This window comes from Equus quagga, chromosome 5 (assembly GCF_021613505.1).
Source record: "Equus quagga isolate Etosha38 chromosome 5, UCLA_HA_Equagga_1.0, whole genome shotgun sequence".
NCBI lineage: Eukaryota > Metazoa > Chordata > Mammalia > Perissodactyla > Equidae > Equus > Equus quagga.
In genome coordinates this window covers 30533467-30546046 of record NC_060271.1, presented here as the reverse complement: position 1 = coordinate 30546046, position 12580 = coordinate 30533467, and the positions used below count along the sequence as shown (strand labels likewise).

The 12580-nt window shown below is 44.2% G+C and overlaps 1 pseudogene; it reads left to right on the top strand.

The window, feature by feature from the left end:
• Nucleotides 1-10582: 10582 nt before the first annotated feature.
• LOC124239582 (zinc transporter SLC39A7-like) lies at nucleotides 10583-11989 on the top strand (annotated as a pseudogene).
• Nucleotides 11990-12580: the final 591 nt, after the last annotated feature.

Here is a 12580-nt window from a genome sequence, read left to right as displayed (position 1 = left end):
CTGATGCAGTAGAGCCAACTGTCTTTTGTCATCTGATGCAGTAGAGCTATGTTGGGAATCCACTAATGTGGGTTTGGCTGTCTCCTCCCAAACACGATAGCTAGACAGACAGAGAGATAGCCCTGGAGTCAGGGGTCACAACAGGGTCTGCCAGTGGGGTCATATCAGAGTAAGGGCCATATGCACAGCTTTGCAGAGCAAAATATTCAATCCTATAATCAGGCACAGGGCAACTAACTTGGCCTAACTAGCCAGAAAACCAACTGGATAATTTATAATGTGTTCCAGGACCAGATGACTGCCAGCTGGCTCATGACAATGGGCAGCACATTTTTTCCTCTTTAAGAAAGGTTATGGGAAAGACTGAGTTCTTCTCAAAAGTTTCTACTTCATTAGTAAAGCATCAGAGTAGAAAGAATGAGTGACTTTGAGGAATAATGGCCTCCAGCACAAAAACTTATTGCAGTGTCCAGAGGCCCGGGGCGAGCCTGGTGGCTGGTCAGGACCCCTCCTCTCCCTCTGGGGCTGGACTAACCCTGACTCATTCTCATTTCTTGGCTCCCTTCTATGTGGATTCTGGGCAATCCTTATTCTCTGGTTAACACCTTATCTGCGAGGACCCGTGTTTGGTGACTGATTAGATTACAACTGTGTTTATGTTATCCATGCCCTTCCTGGTCACCTTGGAGAGATTCAGGACATATTCAGAGAACCACACTCACAAACCATCTCTCTGTACAGAGCTGATCTCTTTGACTCCTTAGCCTGGAGAACCGTTCATTGAGAGGGAAAAGCATTTTGGAATTAAGAAGACCTGCTTTCTAGGCTCTACCTCCTGGTTTCGTGGCCTTGGAAAAGGGACTTGACCTCTGCACATTCGGCTCCCTAACCAGGAAGTGAGAATGGTAACACCTGCCTCATGGCAGATCTGTTATTATTATAACAAGTCGAGGACTTAGGAAAGCGGCTCCGATAGTGTCTGGCCCAGCAGATGCTTAGTACATGGGAGCCAGCATTATTTTTACAATATTTCTTCAGTTGCAAGACACACATTTGTTCACATTTTAATGATTCTGAAATCAGAATATGTCTGCAAATTGATGAGTCCATTAATGTAGTTGCATTTTTTTTCCCCTCCATCTCAAAAAGCTATTTTTTAATCAATTGTGCATCTTACAATTGGAGGCATCTTGGAAACAGGGTAATAAATCTTTAGTCTGTTACAGACAGTGACACATTCTGACATTTCACCTCAAATTCTAGGAGCTCCTCCCTTTGGGGATCAGAAATCCCCATGTGAGGGGAAAGTGAGAGTCAGGGAGGTCAGAAGACTGACCCAGGATCACACAGCTCATGTCATCTCACCATGAATGTGCTCACTTGAATATGTCTGGAGAAGTACTGGCAATTCTTCCTCCCTGGACATCTTTCTCCCACTGTGTTTAAATATCCACCAAATACCAGGCACTTTGCAAGATGCTTCTAAGTTATCTCATAGGATTTATTTTTCCCAGTAACCCTGGGAGGTATTATGTTTTCCATTTGCAGATGAGAATTTCAGACTCAAAGAGGAAAAGTACTTGCCCAAAGTCACACAGCTAGTAAGTTGCAAAGGCAAGACTCAAAGCCAGGTATCTGTGACTCCAGAGTCCATCATTTTGTTGTATCGAACTCTTCTCTACTATCCTGGCTCAAAGAACTGGGATCATGGGCTGACCAAAAGGAGGGCCGGTTTGTCCGTATGTCTGAGTAGGGGTCAGAGGTCTGGTTTCCAAACCAAAAGTGGAGGTAAAGCCACTTCGGTAGCCTCCTTTGGGCTTCCACAACTGTAGCCAAATGAACTCTCTCTAAACCCATCCAAGCTCTGAGGACTCCTGCTGTGTTCCCCTGCCATGTAGGGCCAAGGAGCAAAGGGTGGGACAGAGCAAAGCCATTTCTTTAAGGCCTCAAGCCCCAAAGAAATATGTTTCCCAAACACAATCTGCTTTAAAAACAAAATTGTTTGGAATGGTTCAGCCCTAAAACCAGACTCTTCTGCCCACGCTGGAATCTTCCTGGAATTATTAGAGGAATTTTCCTCTAGTGTATGTTCTTTTGCTGAATGAAAGCTTGTAAATGGAGGAAAGAGGGGGATGTGGAGAGATGAGGGGGAGGCGAATCGAAGGGTTTTGGTGTTTTGTTTTTAACTAATGACGCTAACTCAGTAAACACCCTTTCAGGCTCCTATGTGCAGATTGAGGTGCTACTAAGCACAGTCGGTGGCGGTCCCTGCTCCCGGGGATGCTCAGCTGCTCTCCGGCGACAGGGATCTTGCAACACGGTGCCTTCCCTAACTGAGCAGATGCTGCCTCACTCGGCCAGTGAATCAGTAAAAGATGTTAAACGCTTAAAGGAAAATGTCTAAAAATAAAAAGATTTAAAGCAAACATTTGTTGAGTTGATTTCAGTCGAGTTTAGGGCTCACAAATACCTTTTTGAAGACGTCCTTTCCCTGACAATGGGTAGAGGGTCCCGAGGGGAAGCCGCAGCCTTTTCAGAGGTGGCGTTCTCACTTCTAAAGGATGGTGGGAAGGGTGGGCGGCCATCAAAGACCTCTCTGTGAGTTAGGAAACTTGTTAACTTGATAAAATATGACAAAAGGAATCCCATTTCACGGCCTACAGTTAACACGAGTCACTGAGATGCCAACGTTTGGGGACCCCTAGGATTGTAGGAGACATTAAACTGGAACCCAAATCAACAATAATGATGTTTACTCTTAACTAAGCTCCTACTGTGTGCTGGGCATCTGATGGGCCCTTTATCCCCCCAGCTCCTTTAACCATTACAACTCCCATGCATGGGAGCCATCATTATTCCTATTTTTTGGATGAGGAAACAGGTGCAGGGAGATAACTTGTCCTTAGGTGACACCATGGACATTTGTCATTCTTTTGGTGACCATTCTCCTGTTTGAGTCCTCTACTTGAAGAGACAGAACTATCTCCTGCTATAAAAGCAAGAAAGGCCAGACACTCATGTTCCCAGAGTCTCTTGCAGCTAGGGTGAGGGTGCCTGACGTGGGCTCTGCCAATCAGATACTCCTGCCACGGACTTTGAATCCAGAAGCTGATGACATCGTGGGATGGGAACTGTACAGAATCTGCTCTGGTGGCAGGTGTGTTGGCATCCTCCATTTCCAGAGGCAGTGACATCAGGGGTTCTAACAGTAGTTTTGGGGTCATTCTTGAGTCCAGACCCAGTGGCTATGGAGTTGGCCATGTGACCTATGCCTGACAAAGCAGCCATGGTGTCTGGACCCAACCAGTTCTTCAGTATGATTTTCTGCATCATACCTGGCAGCAGACCTCTGAGCCTGGTTCTGGCCTTCTGGAGCTTCCAGCAACTACCTGGTTCCCTTTTCTGCTTAAATCAGCAGTCACTTCCTGCTGCTTGTCGCTAAGAACCATACAGCTGTGGGGGACTTGCTCATGGCCACCCATCTGAGAAGTGGCTGGCTCTGGTACCCAGGTCTCCAAAGCTCTCGTTCTTTCCATACAGATGTTTCCAGGTGAGGCTAAGTGATAAGAGGACCCACAAAGTGCTGTGGGGTCGTAGAGACGGTAGATTGCCTTCAGTTACACATATCCCAGGGACTTTGTGGATGTTAATGAGGGAATATTTTGTAAGAACCTGGAAGAATGGGTAGGATTTTTTTAAGTAAAGCTTTTTTCATTGAAGTACAATGTGTGTTGCAGCTTGAAAAATGTTCACAGATTGAACACACTTGTGTAACCAGTCTGAAAATGAAGAAATAAAGCATTACGAGCATCCCGGAAGCCTCCCATTTCCTCTTCCTCCCCTCCTCCCCTCCCACAAAGCATAGCCACCATCCTTACTTTTACCACCACAGAACAATCTTGTCTGTAAGTAGAATTATAGTGTAAACTCTTGCTTCTGGCTTCTTTTGCACAAATGGCGTTTGTCATCTTTGCTCGTGTTGTCACCAGTAGTTCAAGATCTTTTCATTCTCACTGTGGTAGTGTTTCATATGTGAATAGAACTACATTTTTATCCATTCTACTGTTTGGTGTACATAAAAGTTGTTTCCAGTTTGGGTCTGTAACAAGTAGTACTGCTATGAACAGTTTGGTGATCATATGTATATTTCTGTTGGGAATGTTTCCAGTAGGATCATTGCTAAGTCACAGGGTATGTGTGTTTTTAGCCTTAGTCAATAGTGCCAAACAGTTTTCCAACGGGTTGTCCCAATTTACTTTCCCACCAGCAGGATACGAGAGTTCCAGTTATTCCAGTGGAATCAAATACTAGGACCATTTTCAGAATCTTGAATTTCAGTCATTCTGACGTGTGTGCTGTGGTCTCTCATTGTGGTTCTAACCTGTGTTCCCTGATGGTTGATGGAACCGATCACTTTTTCATGTTTATTGGCCATTTAGATGTCATCCTTTATGAAGTCACTCTTCTATTTCTGTCCATTCGTTTATTTGGTTGTCTTCTTTTTTCCTTATTGACTTGTAGGAGTTTTGCATACATTTTGGATGTAAGTCCTTTGTCGTCCTGTGGCTCGCCTTTATTTAAATCAACTCTTTTTTTTTTTTTTTAAAGATTTTATTTTTTCCTTTTTCTCCCCAAAGCCCCCCAGCACATAGTTGTATATTCTTTGTTGTGGGTCCTTCTAGTTGTGGCATGTGGGACGCAGCCTCAGCGTGGTTTGATGAGCAGTGTCATGTCCGCGCCCAGGATTCGAACCAACGAAACACTGGGCCGCCTGCAGCGGAGCGCGTGAACTTAACCGCTCGGCCATGGGGCCAGCCCCCTAAATCAACGCTTTTTTGAGATATAATTCACACACCATCAAGTTCACCATTTTAAAGTATACAATGCAGTGATTTTTGGTATATTCATGGATTTGTGCAGCCATCACTGCTAGCAAATTCCAGAAAATTTTCATCATCCCAAAAAGAAACTCTATGTCCATTAGCAGACACTTCCCATTGCCCCCCTCGTCAGCCCCTGGCAACCACTAATCTGCTTTTTGTCCCTATGGATTTGCCTATTCGGGACATGTCATACAAATGGAGCGAGGCAATATGTAGCCTTTTTAGACTGGTTCTTTCCCTTAGCTTAATGTTTTCAAGGTTCATCAATGTCATAGTATGAGCAGTACTCCATTCCTTTTTATGGCTGAACAATACTCCATGGTATGGGCATACAACATTTTGTTTATCCATTCACCTGTTGAAGGACATTTGGGTTGTTTCTACTTTTTGCTATTATGAATAATGCTTCTGTGAACATTCACATACAAATTTGGTGCAGACATAAGTTTTCAATTCTCTTAGGCATGTATCTTAGGAATAGAATTGCTGCGTAACGTGATAGCTCTGTTTAATCGTTTGAGGAAATGCCAAACTGTTTTCTGAAGTGGCTGCACCATTTTATATTTCCACACACAGTGTATGAGGGTTCCAGTTTCTCCACATACTTGCTAACATTTTATTGTCCCCCTGTGTGATTATAGCCATCCTACACCCATGGTTATGAAGTGGTATTTCATTGTGGTTTCAATTTGAATTTCCCTAACGACTAATGATGTTGAGTATTGTCTTATGTGCATATTGGCCATTTTTGTATTATTTTTTAAGAAATGCCAATTAAAATCCTTTGCCCGTTTTTAACTTGGGTTATTTGGGGGTTTTTTATTGTTGAGTTATAAGAGTTCTTTGTATAGTCTGGTTACAAGTCCCTTATCAGGTATGATTTGCAAACATTTTCTCCCACCCTGTGGGCTCTCTTTTCACTTTCTTGGTGGTGTCCTTTGAAACACAAAAGTTTTAATTTTGATGAAGCCCAATTTACCTATATTTTTCTTTTGTCACTTGCACTTTTGGTGTCATATCTAAAAAATCACTGCTTAATCCAAGAACATGAAGATTTACTCTTTTATTTTCTTGTAAGAGTTTTATAGTTTTAGCTCTTAAATTCAGGTATATGACCCATTTTGAATTAATTTTTGTATATGGTGTGAGATAGGGGTCCAACTTCATTCTTTTGCATGTGGATATCCAATTGTCCCAGCACTATTTGTTGAAAAGACTATTTTTCCCCATTGAATTGTCTTAGTACTCTTATCAAAAATTAATTGACCAGGGGCTGGCCCAGTGGCTCAGCGGTTAAGTGCGCACGTTCCGCTTCAGTAGCCCAGGGTTCACAGGTTCAGATCCCGAGTGCAGACATGGTACCGCTTGTCAAACCATGCTGTGGCAGACATCTCACGCATAAAGTAGAGGAAGATGGTCACCGATGTTAGCTCAGGGCCAGTCTTCCTCAGCAAAAAGGGGAGGATTGGCAGCAGATGTTAGCTCAGGGCTAATCTTCCTCAAAAAAAAAATTAATTGACCATAAATATAAGAGTTTATTTCTGGATGCTGAATTCTATTCCATTGGTCAATATTTCTAGTCTTATGCCAGTGCCCCAGTGTCTTGTTATGTAGTTAAGTTTTGAAATCTGGAAGTATGAGTCCTCCCACTTTGTCCAGCTCTCCATCTTTTTTTTTTCTTTTTCAAGATATTTTCGCTATTCCGGGTTCCTTATATCTCCATATTAATTTTAAGATTAACTTGCTGATTTTGCAAAAAAAGGCAGCTGATATCTTGATAGGGATTGCATTGAACCTGTAGATCATTTTAGGGAATATTGTCATCTTAATAATATTAAGTCTTCTGATCCATGAACATGGAATGTCTTTCCGTTTATTTTGGTTGTCTTTAATTTTTTTCAATGGAATTTTTTAGTTTTCATTGTGCAAGTGTTTCACTTTTTTTGTTAGATTTATTCCTAAGTATTTTACTTTTTTCAATGCTCTTATAAATTGAATTGTTTTCTTTCTTTCTTTCTTTCTTTTTGTTGAGGAAGATTAGCCCTGAGCTAACATCTGCCGCCAATCCTCCTCTTTTTGCTGAGGAAGACTTGCCCTGAGCTAACATCTGTGCCCATCTTCCTTCACTTTATATGTGGAATGCCTGCTTCAGCATGGCCTGATAAGTGGTGCCATGTCCACACCCGGGATCTGAACCAGTGAACCCTGGGCCGCTGAAGTAGAACATGTGATCCTAACCACTGCGCCACCGGACTGGCCCCCTGGAATTGTTTTCTTAGTTTCCTTTTCAGGTTGTTCATCATTAGTATATAGAAATGCAACTGATTTTTGTGTGTTGATTTTGTATCCTGCAACTTTACTGAATTTGTTTATTAGCTCTAACGGTGTTTTTGTGTAAGATCGTTAGAGTTTCTACATATAAGATCATGTCATCTGTGAATAGAGATAATTTTACCTCTTCCTTTACAATTTGGATGCTTTTTATTTCTTTTTCTTGCCTAATTGCTCAGGCTGGAATTTCCAGTGCTATTTTGAATAGGAGTGGTAGGAGCAGACCCTTGTCGTCGTCTTCATCTTAGGGGGAAGCAACAAGTCTTTCACCATTAAGTATGATGTTCTCTGTGGGTTTTTCCTAGATGGCCTTTGTTAGGTTGAGGAAATTCACTTCTATTCCCAGCAGAAGTGTCTTTATCAGAAGGAGGAGTTGGATTTTGTCAAATGATTTTTCTGCACCTATAAGATGATCATACTGCTTTTGTCCTTTATTCTATTAATATGGTATATTACATTGATAGATTTTCATGTGTTAAACCAATCTTGCATTCCTGGGATGAATCTCACTTAATCCTGGTGTGAGATTCTTTTTATATGGTGCCGGATTCTTTTCGCAGTATTTCGCTGAGGATTTTTGCATCTAAATTTTGAGAAATATTGGTCTACAATTGTCTTTTCTTGTGATGTCTTTGTCTGGTTTTGGTATCAGAGTAATACTAGCCTCATAGAATGAGTTGGGAAGTGTTCCCTCTTCTATTTTTTGGGAGGCTTGGTGTTAATTCTTGCAACAGTTGGTAGAATTTAGCAGTGAAGCTGTCTGACTGTTTGGATCTCGGCTTTTCTTTGTTGTAAGTCTTTTTTTTTTTAATTATTATTACTAATTCAATCACTTTACTTGTTATAGGTCTATTGAGATTTTCTATTTCTTCAGTCAGTTTGGTAATTTGTGTTTTTTTGGAATTTGTCCACTTCATTTAGGTTAGCTAGTTTGTTGGCATACAATTTTTCATAGTATTCCCTTATTATTCTTTTTATTTCTGAAAGGTCAGTAATGATGTTTCCTCTTTCATTCCTGATTTGAGTAATTTGAGTCTTTTCTCTATTGTTTTTCTTGGTTTGTCCACCTAAAGGTTTATCAATTTTATTGATTGTTATAAAGAACCAACTTTTTTGATTTCATTGATTTTCTCTATTATTTTTCTGTTCTGTGTCTGCCTTTCTAAATCTCTTATTGGTATGTTTTAATGAAAACAGGTTTTTACCTGAATGCTAGTTTATCAATATTTTCCTTTATAATCAGTGCTCTTTGTATCCTGTTTAAGATATCTTTGCCTACCTAAAGATTATGAAGATTTTTCTCCTATGTTTTCTCCCAAAAGTCTTATTGTTTTATTGTTTATATTTAAATATGCCATCCATCTAAGATTGATTTTGGTGTTTGTATGAGGTAGGGGTCCAGATTCATTTTTTTCCATCTAGATATCCAGTTGACCCAGCACTATTTTTTGAGAAGACCATCCTTTCCCTGCTTTGCTGCGACGTCAACTTTCTCCTAAACTGAGTGACTGAATATGAGTGGTTTGGGTAGAAATTTTATAGGTAAGAATTGCGGCGAGGACAGGTCACAAGGGGGAAAGAAAAGCAAGAGGAGAACTTTGGAGTCAAGGCAGAATGCTCAGTCCACTTGCTCCTTCTTTCTTGCTTACATTCGTAAGTGCATACCAGGCACTGGAGATACAACTGTGAGCAAGAGAGATATGGTCCCTGACCTCACAGAACTTATTGCATAGCAGGGAAGACAAACAACTAAACAAATACAATACAGAATGGTGATTTTTGTGATAGGAAAGAGTTCAGGGTGTTATGTAAGCCTCTTGCACTTAGCTCAGCCCAGAGGTTGGGAAGAAAGCGCCCCAGGAGAAATAACATCTAAACTAAGAGTAAAAATTGAGTAGGAGTGAGTCAGGGGAAGAGAGGGAAGAGAGGAAGAGAGATAAAGAAGAGACACGAGCTCGAGAGAGAAGCTTCAGTTTAGCAGACGTCCAAGGGAGCAGTGGGAGATGGGCTGGGAAGAGAAGACAGGCTCCAGGATGAAGGATCTTCAGTGCTTGACTATTTTAAAGGCAGTGGGGAGCCACTGAAGGTGCTTGACTATTGAAGTGACAAGATCAGATCTGTGCCTTAAGGAGATTAGTCCTACAATGTGCAGAATGGTTTGGCGTGGGCGAGACCGGAGGCTGGGGTAACAATTTACAGTCTATCGCAAGAAGCAACAGGCGCATCTGTGTATCTGTTAGTTTTAAAATGCCTTTTCTAAGAAACCCACTAATTGTCAAGTTTTGTTCTTTTCCTTTTTTTAAGTAGCTATTTGTGGGTGTGCAGTAACCCAACAAAAATGTCTCCAGGAATCGTCTCAGGCCCACTGGATGGGAGCACACACTGGGGGCATTGTCCCAGCTCTGTAGCCCTTTGTCTCAGGACACCCATCCCTTGCATAGAACATTTCCTGGCAAAGAAGCAAACTGCTGTGGCTCAGCAGATACTACTGCCCCAGACTCTGTCTGCCCACGTTTGGGAGAAACAGGTGAAAACAAGACTGGCCTTCAATTCTCTAGCCATAGGAAGCCCTATGTCCAATTACAGCCCAAGGTCCCTTCCCAGCTCAAACTCAATCTCTTAAATGAATTTTACCTGGGCCCCCTGATACTCTTAAAGAATGCTGCAGTGGCTTCCTTCATGTCAGAGAAATACAACGACCAGTTTATTCATTCTTTCCAGCTTTCCAGTTCCTGCCTTGGGAGTCACATGGGAGTAAAAGAGAGAAAAAACATCAGTGTATGAGTATTCACAACCTTGAATGGATGAATCTGTGAACTGGGCAGTTTGCTCTGCATGATAAAGACCAGAGGGGAGAAGAGCACGGTGGGGGCCAGCCCACTGGTGAAAGTGCTTAAGTTCGCATTCTCTGCTTCAGTGGCCCGGGGTTGGCAGGTTCGGATCCTGGGCACAGACCTACGCATTGTTCATCAAGCCATGCTGTGGCAGCATCCCACATACAAAATGGAAGAAGACTGGTTCAGCTGTTAGCTCAGGGACAATCTTCCTCACCAAAAAAAAAAGAAGAAGAAGAAGACTGTGATGTTTGTTCTGTTCTATCTGCTTTCCCCCACTGCCCGGCCCCCAGCACAGAGACTTCTACCCTTCTCTCCCTTCAGGGGCACCCTGCATCTTGACCATACAGAGCCCCTCTTGTTTAATCATTTTTCCACTTCACCCTGAATCCCCGCTTCTACATTTCTTCTCCACCATAGACACTCCCTTTAATTTCTTCAATTTGTCTCATACTAAAAACAAACAAAAACTTTCCATTGATGAAATGGCCCCTCCAGGCACTGCGCGACCCCTCTGCTTTTCTTGATGGCAAAATGCTTCAAAACTGCCATGTTGGGAAGAGTCTTGGGAACACTGTGGGTGGGGACAGAAAGGAATGGAGGAGAGGCCCATAGAAGTGGACAGAGGGCATGAGTGGAATAAAGCAGACCCCGCATAGGTATAGAGTTGAGGGTCAAGTGGAGTCACTGCCTCTGTCCTACTGGTCTGTGAGGTGGCCAGAGGCCCGGGGTCCCCTCTGGGTGTGGTGGGATGGCTGTCCTGGGCAGTCTTGGGGCTGCTGGTGGCTGGACATGAAGGTCATGGCAACCTGTGCAAGGACCTGCATGAGGACCCCTATGGCTGCAGCCACAGGCACTCACGTGTGGATTTCTACCATGGACACAGCCATGCCTGTGGCCATTGGTCACCTTCATTAGGGCATCTGGCATGTACATACTCATGGTCACAATCGCGGACATTCGCATGAGGATCTGCACCATGGCCACTCCCATGAGAGCCTCTACTACAGAGGACATGGCCATGGCCACGAGGACAGTCATGGAGGCTGTGGGGAGTCAGGGGCTCCTGGCATCAGGAAGGACCTGGACTCTGGAGGCCACAGTGCTGACTCTGTAGCTCCATTTTTCATCCTCTTCTTTACTCCTGTGGAGTCAAACTCCTGGCATCACCCTCTGCTCTAGATTTTGCTCTGTTTTGCTTCGAGTGGGCTCCTGGGAGATGCTTGCCTGCAACTCAGCGCTCCTGCCCCGGAGCCTCATTCTCACCACCCCCTGGAGCACTGTGGGAGGGCCCCATCTGTCCACGGGACTGTGGGTCCTCGGTGGAACTGTTGCTTCTCTTGTGGTGGAGAAATTTGTGAGACGCGTGACAGGAGGACATGCACACGCTCACGGTCACACATGGAAGACAAGAGCGTCCTTCGAAGAAGAAGCAGAGCTCAGAGGAAGAAGAAAAGGAAGCGGGGGGTCGTGGAAGAGGAGAGGAGGGAGCACAGACCCAAAGATGGGCCGTGGAGACCTCAGAATTCTGAAGGAGGAAAAGCAGGTTCAGACCTGCGTGTATCAGGGAACCTGAATATGGCTGCTGACCTGGCACACAACTTGCTGGATGGTCTGGCCATTGGCGCTTCATTTCAAGGGGATCAGGAGCTGGGATCCTGCGCATATGACTGTCCTGCTACATGAAGTGCATCCTGGTCCAGTTTGGCAATAGGCACACTGGCAGGCACAGCCTGTGCCCTCCTAACGCAAGGAGGGACAGTAGGCAGTGAAGCGCAGTGGTACAGGTGGCGGCTGGGTTCTGCCTTTCACTGCAGGCGGCTTTTTCTCCGTAGCAATGGAGTCTGTGTTGTCTGAGCTGTCACATCTGGAGGTGCTGAGGCGGTGGGGCAAGTTGTCATGGTGGTGCTGATTGCCCACCTGGAGGGAGACATGGGCTAAACTGCCCCCCCCGCCCCATGCCAAATCTCTAGCCTCTAACTCCTCCAGGTTGGGGTGTGTGGAGGTTGGGGTCCTGGCAGAGAACATCTGTCAAAGGAAGGAGCTGTATCCTAAGGCAGAGGCGACTTGATGTAAGGGCCATCGAGGTTTGGCAGCCTCACAGGGGCTGGAGAGGTGAGAAAGAAAAGCACCACGGTGCTGGGCACCGGCCGATCATGTTGGTGGGTCAGGGGGCCTGAGTGGGGCCAAAAAGAAAGCTGGAAGAGAGAGGAACGCTGGCAGTCCAGCCCATGTCTCCACCCCACCTGTTCTCAGAGGACTAAGCTGCCACACACAGGCTTCTCCAAGGCCCACCTCCCTCTCCCCCACCTGTTGGTGGAGGCTTCAGGGAAGAGCAGAATTTGGACACAGCGGGAAGCAGGAATCGCGGAGGATAAACATCAATTAAACTTCAACCACGTGTCTTGATTTGATAGTGAATGAGGGAGGGAGGGGAGTTAGCTGCTAATCTCATGGACTGATTTTTGTGTGTTTCTATTCTTTTTATATCACCGTTTGGATCAAGAGAGAAGAGTGGTGACCAGAAATAAA